Source organism: Calypte anna, chromosome 1, assembly GCF_003957555.1.
Source record: "Calypte anna isolate BGI_N300 chromosome 1, bCalAnn1_v1.p, whole genome shotgun sequence".
Lineage (NCBI taxonomy): Eukaryota > Metazoa > Chordata > Aves > Apodiformes > Trochilidae > Calypte > Calypte anna.
In genome coordinates, this window is record NC_044244.1 from 164,420,049 (window position 1) to 164,431,036 (window position 10,988).

Sequence of the window (10,988 nt, forward strand, 5' to 3'; positions counted from 1 at the left end):
CTAACAAAGAAATCACTCAGTCAAATGGAAAAGATATATCAAAAGATGCTACAATTCTCCCTCTCTAAGATGATGGTTATGATGGCTGTTGGTTTTCTCAGTATTATTATCTGTATCATACTGATACTGAGAGAACATGAGAGAAACTCACTAACTGGGAGTCCAAGAAAACTGCACCTGGGAGCTAAACACATCACTGCACTTGATATTATTGTTCAATGGGCCTAAATAATGCAGGGAGGCAGGAGATTTTTCCTCAACATGGAAGAAAAATAAATATCTTGTTCCTTGTACTTTTTACTCTTGCCTTGTATTATGTACAAATCCCCATAGGTTGGGTAGCAATGAAACTAGAAACTGGAGATGAAAAAGTTTTAATCCCATCTGAGTAATGCTGTCTCTGACAGGCAAAAAAGAAATACAGGTGGAAAAATTGGAAGCCATTTTTGATCTCTTTGATAGAGGAAGAATCAAAATATATATTTACTGAGCTGTAATAGGAGCCAAGTCAGAGATGACAAAGGACTATTTCTCCCAATAGTTTCTTTATAGCTGCAAGAAACTATTATCTTCACAATAATCTTCTATGCTGTAGAAAACAACAAGGGCATCAGATATTTTCTATTTATCCTAGAATATGTTGGAGGCAAAAAAATCTTGTTTAATTTATTTTTCTGCTGGGACAAAAAGGAAGAAAATGTGTATTGCTAGTAACATTAGAAAATGCAACTAAATTCATCAATGTAACTACCTAGGAAGGATGCAATTTGAAATTCTCTTGAACAAAAGTTACTGCGGAAACAGTGTCTTGGTAGCATATTGCATTGCTATCTACAAGTAGTGGGAGCTAGGTTTATATCTGTCTAACTGTTCTCCTGGCAAATTCCTGACAATTGCCACTGGGAGAATTTCTCCATTGCTGGGATGTTCTCTGAAAAAGTGTTGTCTGTTTTCAGAATTCACATAGAGTTTTCTGAGCTCCCAAGAGTGATTGGAATTTGCAAATGAAAGGGCTATATTGTTGATAGAATGCATTTCGGACATTTATGTATTTAGCATTCAGGGTGTATTATGTTTTCTGTTGTATTTTAGGCCTTTTGAAATGTTCCCTTAATAGTAGATTATATCATCTGATGGGCAATTTACGTACATGTCTTGCCTGTCAAATCACTTCCCTTAACTATAGACTTGGATGTGAGTAAGTAATGAATAATAGATGTAATGCCATTCAAAATCTGTCAAGACGAAGTGATGCTCTTACTTAAATCCCACTGATCCTGATGCCTCTCCCTGACTCACAGCTTCTGTTTTGCTGCAAAAATACACCATTTAAATAAGGGGGAGAAGGGAATAGGAAGTATCTTGCATAATTCCTTGCTTCATTCCTTTCGATTGCTTGCTAGGGCTAAATTCTGTTGCGAAAGTTACCATTTTGTTGGTTACTAAAATATTTCATTATCTTTTCCAGAGGCACAGTCCTCCCTATCATGTTTCTGCAGATTTCTGCGCTATTCTGAGACATGTCAACATTATGGAAGTGCTTATAGCTTCCGTTAAGGGCTTCAGGACATAAAAAATGTATTCTGTGACCTCTGATGTGTGTATGAAAAGATGCATGAGCTTTAGCGTGAATAAGAACTACATAGGAGATAAGAAGGCTGCTGTTACAAGGGATGCTCTCATAACAGAGCCTGCTATGGTGGCTACTGCAGTGTGAGAGGACAGGGACACTGTGCCCCTATACCCTTTTTCCAACTGCCTGTTTTGACCAAGAATAGTTTGTAACTTACTTAACAGGAAGAAACAACAACAAAAATCAAACAGAATAACTTTTTTTTTTTTTTTTTCCCTTCCTTTCTCACTGAGACTGTCTGTAATAAGCTTACTCTTCTGGACCTCAGCATTAACATTTCACCAGTTTCCACTAAGTGTCAAAAAAACCATTTTTGCACCTCAGTAGAAACTCAAAATAGTTTTCCCTGTTTGTCTGAGACACAGGAAAGATAATAGGGTCAGGCTGTACACTTTCTCTGTATCTTCTATAGTTCATGCTAGAAAGGATTCTCTTCCCTTATTTAACATTATAGATATAATCCTGCTACATCACTAAATTTCTGCTGAATGCTAGCTTCCTGGGCATAAGTTGAAGTAATAGAATCAGGTCCTTTTTTTTCCCCCTTTTTCTTGTGGCAATTTCTTTGGCTTTTTAATGTGCATGTGATCTTCTCCTTATGTTCTTTTTATTCCAGTCTCTCCTCACTGCCCCTCCACCTGCCATCCGGACCCATCCCTTTACCACCTACAGTCTATCACCTACAGAATAGCAGCTGCTTGCCACTCTTCTCAAAGAAAGAAAAATTAACCAGAAATTAATATCTCCTTGTTCTTACGTTATGATTCCAACATCCCTTAAAATAACTGTAATTATTATCCTCTGATATTTTTCCCTTGATCCCTTTCTTCCAGTTTCCAGCCTGTCCTTGTGAAAGTGTGTTCTTTGATCACAGGGAAATTTTGATTGAAAGCACATTCTTCAGCAAGCTTAACTAAAGTTCATTAAAAAAAAAAAAAAAAAAAAAAAAAAAAAAAAAAAAAAAAAAAAAAAAGGATGTTTAAGAAGGATATTCAGGATCCCTCCTGGGAAGCCTGGGACCTCACTGGATTCTGGCAACCTTGATTCCAGGTCCCAGCCCTCTGTACTGTGACACACAGATTTGCACACAAAAGCTAACGTCAGAAGTCATGCTGGCAGAGCAATAAACTTCTCAGTTTCCCCTTTCACCGTTCTACATGAAAGGTCTGTTTTCCTTAGTTTGAAGTGTCTTTGGCTCCTCACTCAAGCTTGGAGACTCAAAACTGTGCTTGGATAGCGGCACCTTTAGTGCAGGCTGCTTTGGGAACCGATAAACCAATTTCCCCTGCCCTTGATTGGTCTCTTAAGGAGCACAGCATGTTCCCAGCCATTTTCAGATGCCAAAACTGTCATGACAAAGGCAATTAATATGGTAACAAGAGAGTTAGCATCCAAAACACTGTTTCCTGAGGGGCTTGTCACATAAGCTGTGGAAAACATTAGAAGCAGTTGCAATCTGCACTTCTTTCCCCAAATGTAAATTTCTGCGAACCCTTGTAATTGCCCGCATCTTGTATACTTGCAGTCAGGCAAATATCAAAAGCCTGATTGAGTCAGATGTAGAATATATTATTCTTCATAGTAGCTCAGACCAGTAAAACAGCCTTGGTGAAGGCAATGAGAAAATAATCTGGCAATGGGAAAACATGTATCTCCTAGATGAGTATCTTATCTGTATGTTACTGAGAGATGTTTAGTCAAGCTGAATGTCCACATACAGTTGAGACATAATCAACCAGCATCTGATTTTTGTAGCATGGTGACTCTTGGCTTTTTTGTTAGACTGTGAGGTAAATAAGTTGTTAAATACATTTGCTCATCTTCTCAGCTATTACCATATACCCTAGACACAGGTGGTTAAACATAAAGGACCTATTGTTTTATAGCAGTCCTGGAGCTGATTCCAGATCTAATTTTATGAGTGTAATTCCAAAGGGCCATTGTGTTCAAAGAGATCACTGTAACACAGCAACACTGTGAGCCATGCTGGTATAATCCAATAAGAAATGGCATCTTTCCATTTCATATTTCCTCTTCTCAAGATAATCTTCATGTACATTGTTAAATTGAGTTTATAGCCCATTTATTCTACTAAACCAACAAAAAGGTTGAGATGAAGAATCTGGCCAATTTCTGGTCTAACAATTGCATGCCTTAATGAAAACATGACACAAGTAATATTTATTTTCATGGTGCAGGATAGAATAGATTTATCTGTGAATCAATATAGGTCTCTGAAGCTTTAACAATTAAATATTTTTTATATATATGTATATATGTATGTCTGCATATGTGTATATAAATATATGTATGTATATAGGTATGTATATATTTATTACTCCTTTCTTGGGCTAAAGCAGAGCTATTCTGGTCCCTTGGGTAATTATGCAGCCTTGGAACATTGATATGTGCAACTTTTCTAGCTTACCATTAAATCCTTCTATGAAAAAAAGTGGATTATGCATACAATAGACTCTAACACTTCCTAACTTTCTCCTCCACAACAAGTGGAAACCAGTTATTAATTCATATTGTCTTACTTATTTGTGATTTTCCCATTCTGAACTTTGGAAAACTCCACGCCCTCATCCAAAGCTTCTAAGCTCCTGTGTAGGTAACTGTCCAGGAGGACATTGCTATGGCTAATAGAGGGATGAAGGAGATATTTTAGAAAATTTCTATGAAGAGAGAGTTTGTAACAGAAAAATAGGCTCAAAACAAAAATGAGGCCACTCAAAAAGTGGCATTTTTAATACCAGTGCTTGCAGTGAAATATCAAAAATAGCACAGTAAATTGATGACACAATTTTTTGTACCACTGAAACACTGAGAATACCATTCTGAAATTGGTACTGTCAGTCATTTTCTGCAAAAGCTGTTTGAGATTCTTCTTGATCAAAACATATTAGTGTCTTAGAGGCTACAAGATAGGGACTATTTCTGTGATCTGACCATTGCTGACACTTGCTTCAGTCTGATTGACACTCTGATCTCCTGTAACTTTCCTGACTCTTGTTGCCAGGTTCAACACCTAGCATTCCTATATTAAAAACAGAAAAGATGAGCTTCTGGCCCCCATCAGAAGTATTTGAAATGAAAGGCACCTCTGGTATACCACAGCTGAAACTGCAGTTTTAGATTCATCTCACCTGATTGAGACATTTATTTCACAAAACTGGAAGCTGTAAACTTTGCAATGGGTCAGTAGGAAAAGAATAAACTATACCTGCACTATAAAACTCAGGCATAAGACCTTCTTGTGCTTTTGGCATATGCTGGTTTTCCCCTTGGTAAGCTGTATGTGCAGTCATGCACAGGTTTCATGGAGAGAGAGAACTTGCTTAGAGCAAAAATAGGAGGTATGGTGTACTCCAGGAGTGCCTGATCTGTGTAGGCAATAGGGCACGATGGTGGAGAGTAACATGGAACATCTTGGCAAGTATAGCTGCAGTCACAGATACCTTCAGAAGGTATCCATTCATCCTGTCCAGGGCTTGAGCTGCCTTCTGGAGTTTCCTGCCACTCCAGTATTATAGTAGTCCATTGGCATATGGGGTGCTTGTGCAGAACCTTTGCTAACAAAGTAACCTGCATGCTATATATAATCTGCAATTTAGAAGTCCCCTTCTCCCTTCACATTTCTGATCTAAATCCCAATGCTGCATGGTATTAAACCAAGCTTTCGACAGAAGAACATTAAATTCTTTGTTTGTATGCAAAGGGTGACAGCAATCTATGACTCTCTCAACCAACAATTAATGGATTTTAACTGAAATGGTTATGTCAGGAATGTTGTTCATGCAAATGATATTGGCTAATGCTTTTTTTTCCCCTCTAGTTAATTAAGAAACACAGCTCCTTCATCTTTTTTATGCAAAATCAGAGCCATGAATGCATATGATAGTATTTCAAAACAAGAGGAGCAATCTATTAGCTTTGATCCACTTTTATAGCCTTATCAGCACACTGTCACTTTCAAGTTTTAGCAGTTTCCATGTGCCTGGTCTTCAGAGAACTGCCAAGGCAGCCTTCAGGTTCCTGTTGTGCTGAATGCTCTTCCGTGTCTGTTCTTCTACCAGAGTGCCAGGCACAGCACCCTAGAAGCTAAGAGACCTGCTTTGCTGTTCCTGAATTGACCAGCTGCTGATTTTGGGTGAGAAGGGGCATGGTAAGGAAAACCCCTCTTCATTGGCACCTGTGATTCCTATCTGAGAAACTGCATGTGTAAACCTATGTAAAACAGAATTATGAAGCATATATGGTATTTCCTGATGTGTAGCCAGTACAGACACACAGATTGAGACAGAGCTTCACCTTCTATTTCCAGAAGAGTGGACTGAGAAGGTTAGAATGAAGTAGAGCCAAATTTATTGTTCCTCAGATGTACGGAGCTGTTTTACCTCAGTTTGTCACAGGTGTGGAACCTGTTGTCCCATTATATCCCATGGTAAGATTTATGTCATCAAATGTAAATGTCCACATGACAGACATTTACATCCAATCTAATCACTGTGGACAGTCTTCATAGTCACTGGTGAAAAGAAGACAGCTTGAAAGGGTGATTGATTCTATCCTAAAGTATCTATCTGGAATCAGGCAGATGAATTGCATCCTCAATCTGGTTATTTCTCTCCATTGCCTATAAATATGTGGTGATTATATATAAGTACTTGGTGATTAACTTGGATGTAGAAGTCTGAACTGAAGTGAGATGAATATCATCCTAAGTGACTGATAGAGTTTTTCTCACCAATCTTTCTGTCATGAGAAGATCTGTGCATGGTTTATGTCATCAGTCCAGAGATGAATCGAAATCAGACACACCAAAGATAAATGGATACCAGGATCCATGCCACAAGCAAGCTGTAACAAGTACTCCTTGCTTTTCTTACTTCATTATGATGTTTTTGGCATGCTTTTCTAGTAGGAAAGATGTTCAACCTCTATGGGTACACAATACAAAATAATAACTTCCTCTAGGATACTGTCATTCCAGTGAAAAATCTCTTGAGTTACTGGTACTTTAATTACTCTTTGTGCTAGAAAGAAAACTTTGAATTACACAACTATATTAACTTAGTATCTATCAAAAAGATAGAAAAGTAGACAGTAAAATGCATTATTTTTACTACAAACTATTATTTGTATCCAATCATTTGTGAGGTATTAAATTCAGGCAAAGTCTGGAGAGAAGCAAGAAAGAATTATACTTCATAATGTGATCAGGACTGAAATGCAGAAGGTCATGCATATATGTTCCATTTCTAAAACAGGTATATATAAAAAAAAACACGCACAAGAAAAACAACTTAAAAATTGCGACCTGAATATTAACTTATGTTCCCCGGATGCATTCTTCTTTGTTGTGTGTAGGCTGTCAGAAAATACTTAATACTTCTGCATTTAGTAGTGATCTGATGTGTGGTAACTACAGTAAATCTATTTGCTTTGTGAAGAACTGCTGGAGAAAGGAATGTCCTAGGTCAACATGAGTTGAGTTACATACAAGGGCATTATCAAAGTATTCTTGGTTTATGTTAAAAAATGAAACCTGAACAACTCCCCCAGAAAAAACAGTATTTAAGATTTATTTTATTTTAACTGATAGAAGTTAACATTAACAGGTTGCAAGATTTTGCATCCTTTTAGAAGCTGCTCTCACTGTTAAAAGCAAACAGAGCCTAAGACCATAATAAAATGTAGACTGAACAGTACTGAACCTTGCATTCCTGCCCTAAATTCTAAAATTCTTCTATCAGCCTTTAGAATGAAGCACAACTATTAGAAATTTAGAATTAAAAAGCTAGACATGCAGAGTCAGGCATAGTGCCTCAGAAGTGAGGGAGAAAGAATTGGGAATCAGATATAATAAATCATGCACTATATTTACTTTGCAGTATGCAGGTACAGGATTGATGGTTCTCCAATGCTGTTGCATACGCTCCTGACACATTAACTGATGCTGTGACTTTGCATGCTCGTATTCAGAAGGAATGACTTGCTGCCAGTGGCTAAGGAAAAAGCTGTAAAAAATACTTGTGCATATTAGATTGCTGCAACTTTATATGCAGTGCAAAGGACCCTTATCCTTGACAAATAGCAAAGATGTAGATGGTGTGTTGGTGAGATGTCAAAGACCACTTCTGAGCATGATGTAATACAATCTGCAGGCAGAGCATAGGCACAGCAAGATTCTGGGATTGCTGATACTCTGTCTAGACACCCTCAGGGTGTAACTAAAGCAGGACCTTTGCAGCTGTTTGAGGAAGCTGAAATTTAGGAAAGGCTCTGCAAGCCTTAAACCAATGTCTGATTCATTGCAACATCTCAGACAGGCTGGTACTGAAAATCCAAAGTTCCAGTTTCTTTTACAGTGTCAGAAAATGACTAAGCTGCTCTAGAAGCTTTTCCAACAATCACCAGACTTTCAAGGGAAGAAGAATTTTTCAAAGTAATTTTATTTCATGGAAAAAAAGATCATTTTACCAGGACAAGTGTAAGAAACTACACTTTGGAGACTTTGCTGGTGTTATCTGAGGAATAATAAGTGTCATGAATGTTTGTCTGGTGACAGAGAAAAGCATGACCATTATTATGACCAGAATATGATTTTTGTCAAGAAACTGACATAAAAAAACCCATTAGTCATCACTTACATACCAGACCAACTTAGAAAATGAAGCAGCTGTGGATAACTAAATGGCAAAGGCAGAAGTAGTGGGATAAAGCTGAGTATTTTTCAAATATAGATTTTTCTAACTTTTCTAGTTTGAGCTTTTTAAATCAAAAGTGGAATATATATATATATATGTTCATGGTTGAAAAAAAAAATCAGATGAACTTGTCATAGCCAGTAGCCTACAATTTTTTCATTTCATGGCTGTTAGGACAATTACACCTTCCGAATTACTAGCTGCCAAACCTGTCCTTAACATAATGGTGAAGGGTAGTGAGCTATGTGCCCAGCATATCTTTGAACAAGAGAGTGAATTTCTAACTTTGATCCATAATACATATACAGATCAATACTGCTAAGCCTAGTCCAGCACAGCTGATTTTGGTGAGTGACCAGAAGCCCTAAATTCAGTGATAAAGGTTAAACTCTAGATTAGTAATCTGAAGTCAATCTTTCTGAAAATTTAAAAAAAAAAAAAGCATAAAGAAAGAAAAATTATATGGTGTAAAGTATGGACAGTGTTCTAATAAAGATAAAATTCAGAATTATTTGGTCTTTCCTTGTTAAGTGAAAGGTGCTCAGTATTGGTTTTAGCTCAAAGCAGGGTATGATACTCAACAATTCAGCCTTACTGAATTTATTTCTCTTAGGAGCAACAAATTCAAGAAAGCAGAGTTGTTAAATTGTCAAGATCCATGGTGTTAACAATAGCTTATCCTTATTAAAACCTTCCATGAAAATCTCAGGAAGCTGTCATTTTAAGTGTTGGAATACACTTGAGAAATCGGATTATTTTAGAGACTGATAGTTACATCATATATATCCAACACAAATGATGCTGGGTAACCTTCAATTTGCTCCTAAGGTAATGGATGGCTTACTGTAACCAGCTCAGATGCCAAGTGTCACTGTAAGTGTTGTGGCTTATGAGTCACTTCAGTTATTTAATAGCCTGCTCCGTGAACACAGAGGTACAGATATTCTTGATTTCTAGTCTCTATCTCTTATCTTCTCATTACTTGTTTTTACTCTTTCAGAAAAAAAAAAAAATCAAAAAACAAAACAAGTGAATTAATGTCACGTTTGTGTTTGTTTGGGGGTAGTGCTAATTTAATTATGGTAGCTAAGATGTAGTAATTGCTAAGATTTACTTCTTTCATTAGTTCCATCTAATAGGATATACATGATTGCACCATCACAAATTATGTCTTCCACGTTCCTACCTGTGTTTATTCTTTTTTTAGACAGTGGTAGACATTGGCCTGCAAAGCCCTTTAGCTAGATTTTTAGCTGTTGTTACTTTTAGTCCATGGTGGGATATTTTTTTGGATTTTTTTGTTTTTGTTATGATGTTCTCTGTATGTGTGTTATCTTACTATCTCAGAGGGCAACTGAAGGCAGAAATTGTGAAAACTGTCCAGTGACTTAGAGATGACATAGTTGCACATTAAAACAAATGATTTATTTTCTCTTATAAATTCATCTATATGGTTAAACAAAGGAAAAATACATCTTTTATTACTCTTTCAGCTGTTGGAATAGTTAAACTATCAAAGATAATACCTCAAGAGCTAAGCACAAACAGGCAGAGAAAACAAAGTTCAGGAACCACACCAGAAAATTTTAGTCCATGTTAGGAACAGAAGAGATAGTTACTATTATTTTCAAATAGAACAATTTCACCTTGCCTTCAAGAAGAGTTTTAGCTAATTAATAACTGAGAAATAGATTTACAATGAACTAAGTAGTATTTCTGGTGAGGACTGGGTAGATAAAGCATTTTTAACGCTTTACACTTCTTAATTATCTGAACTTGCTTACACAAATACAAATTACCCATAGGTAATATAAGGAACTTACAGTCCGAATCAGACTTCAGTAATGTGACTGTAAAGTGGATAGAAAATCTCACTGCATGAGAAGTTGCTGCTGTCCAGTGTTCAGTACTGAACCAAAACATCTCTGCTAGGTCCTGCAGGACTTTTCTCCAGGTCCATGAATAGCTTAGCTCCAAAAAGTTAAGAACCAGAGGGTTCATGATGATCATGTTCAGTTGTTTAAAGGAGCAATACGAACCTATCAGCAATATTGCAAGTAATCACCTTAAATTTCAAAGGGAATTTAGGATAGGCATGATACGTATTTAGAAAGAGCATTCTAATGATGATGATGGAGACATATGTAGCATATATTGCTCAGGAAAGTCTTAGACAGAAGTGCTAAGGAGCAGATTACCAGTCTGCCAAGAATGATATATGGGTATACTGGATCTTGCAGCAGAACAATTGGATAGATTAAGTGAATCTTCAAGATGTGTTACAGCCAACTTTTCAGGGATTCTGCTATGCCCCTAATTCTTGTGATGGCTTCTCCATCCTCCAGTAAGTATACAGACGTTAGGATACCAAAGGTGGTTCAGGACACAGATAGGAATCCAAAGTGATCACCTGAGAGAAATCATCTTATGTGCAGGTGGAAGGTAATGACAAAAACTCGTTGCCTTAGAAAATGACCCTGTATCTTAAAGCTGTCTACTAGTTAGGGGATCTTTATGATCCGAAAATGTTGCCATCTGCAGGGTAAACCATCCATAATCTAATGTTGGACTTCGTCTGTCCAACGAGTCATGCTCCCTGAAGTTTAGCTTTATGCACAAGAAATCAGACTGATTAAATACAA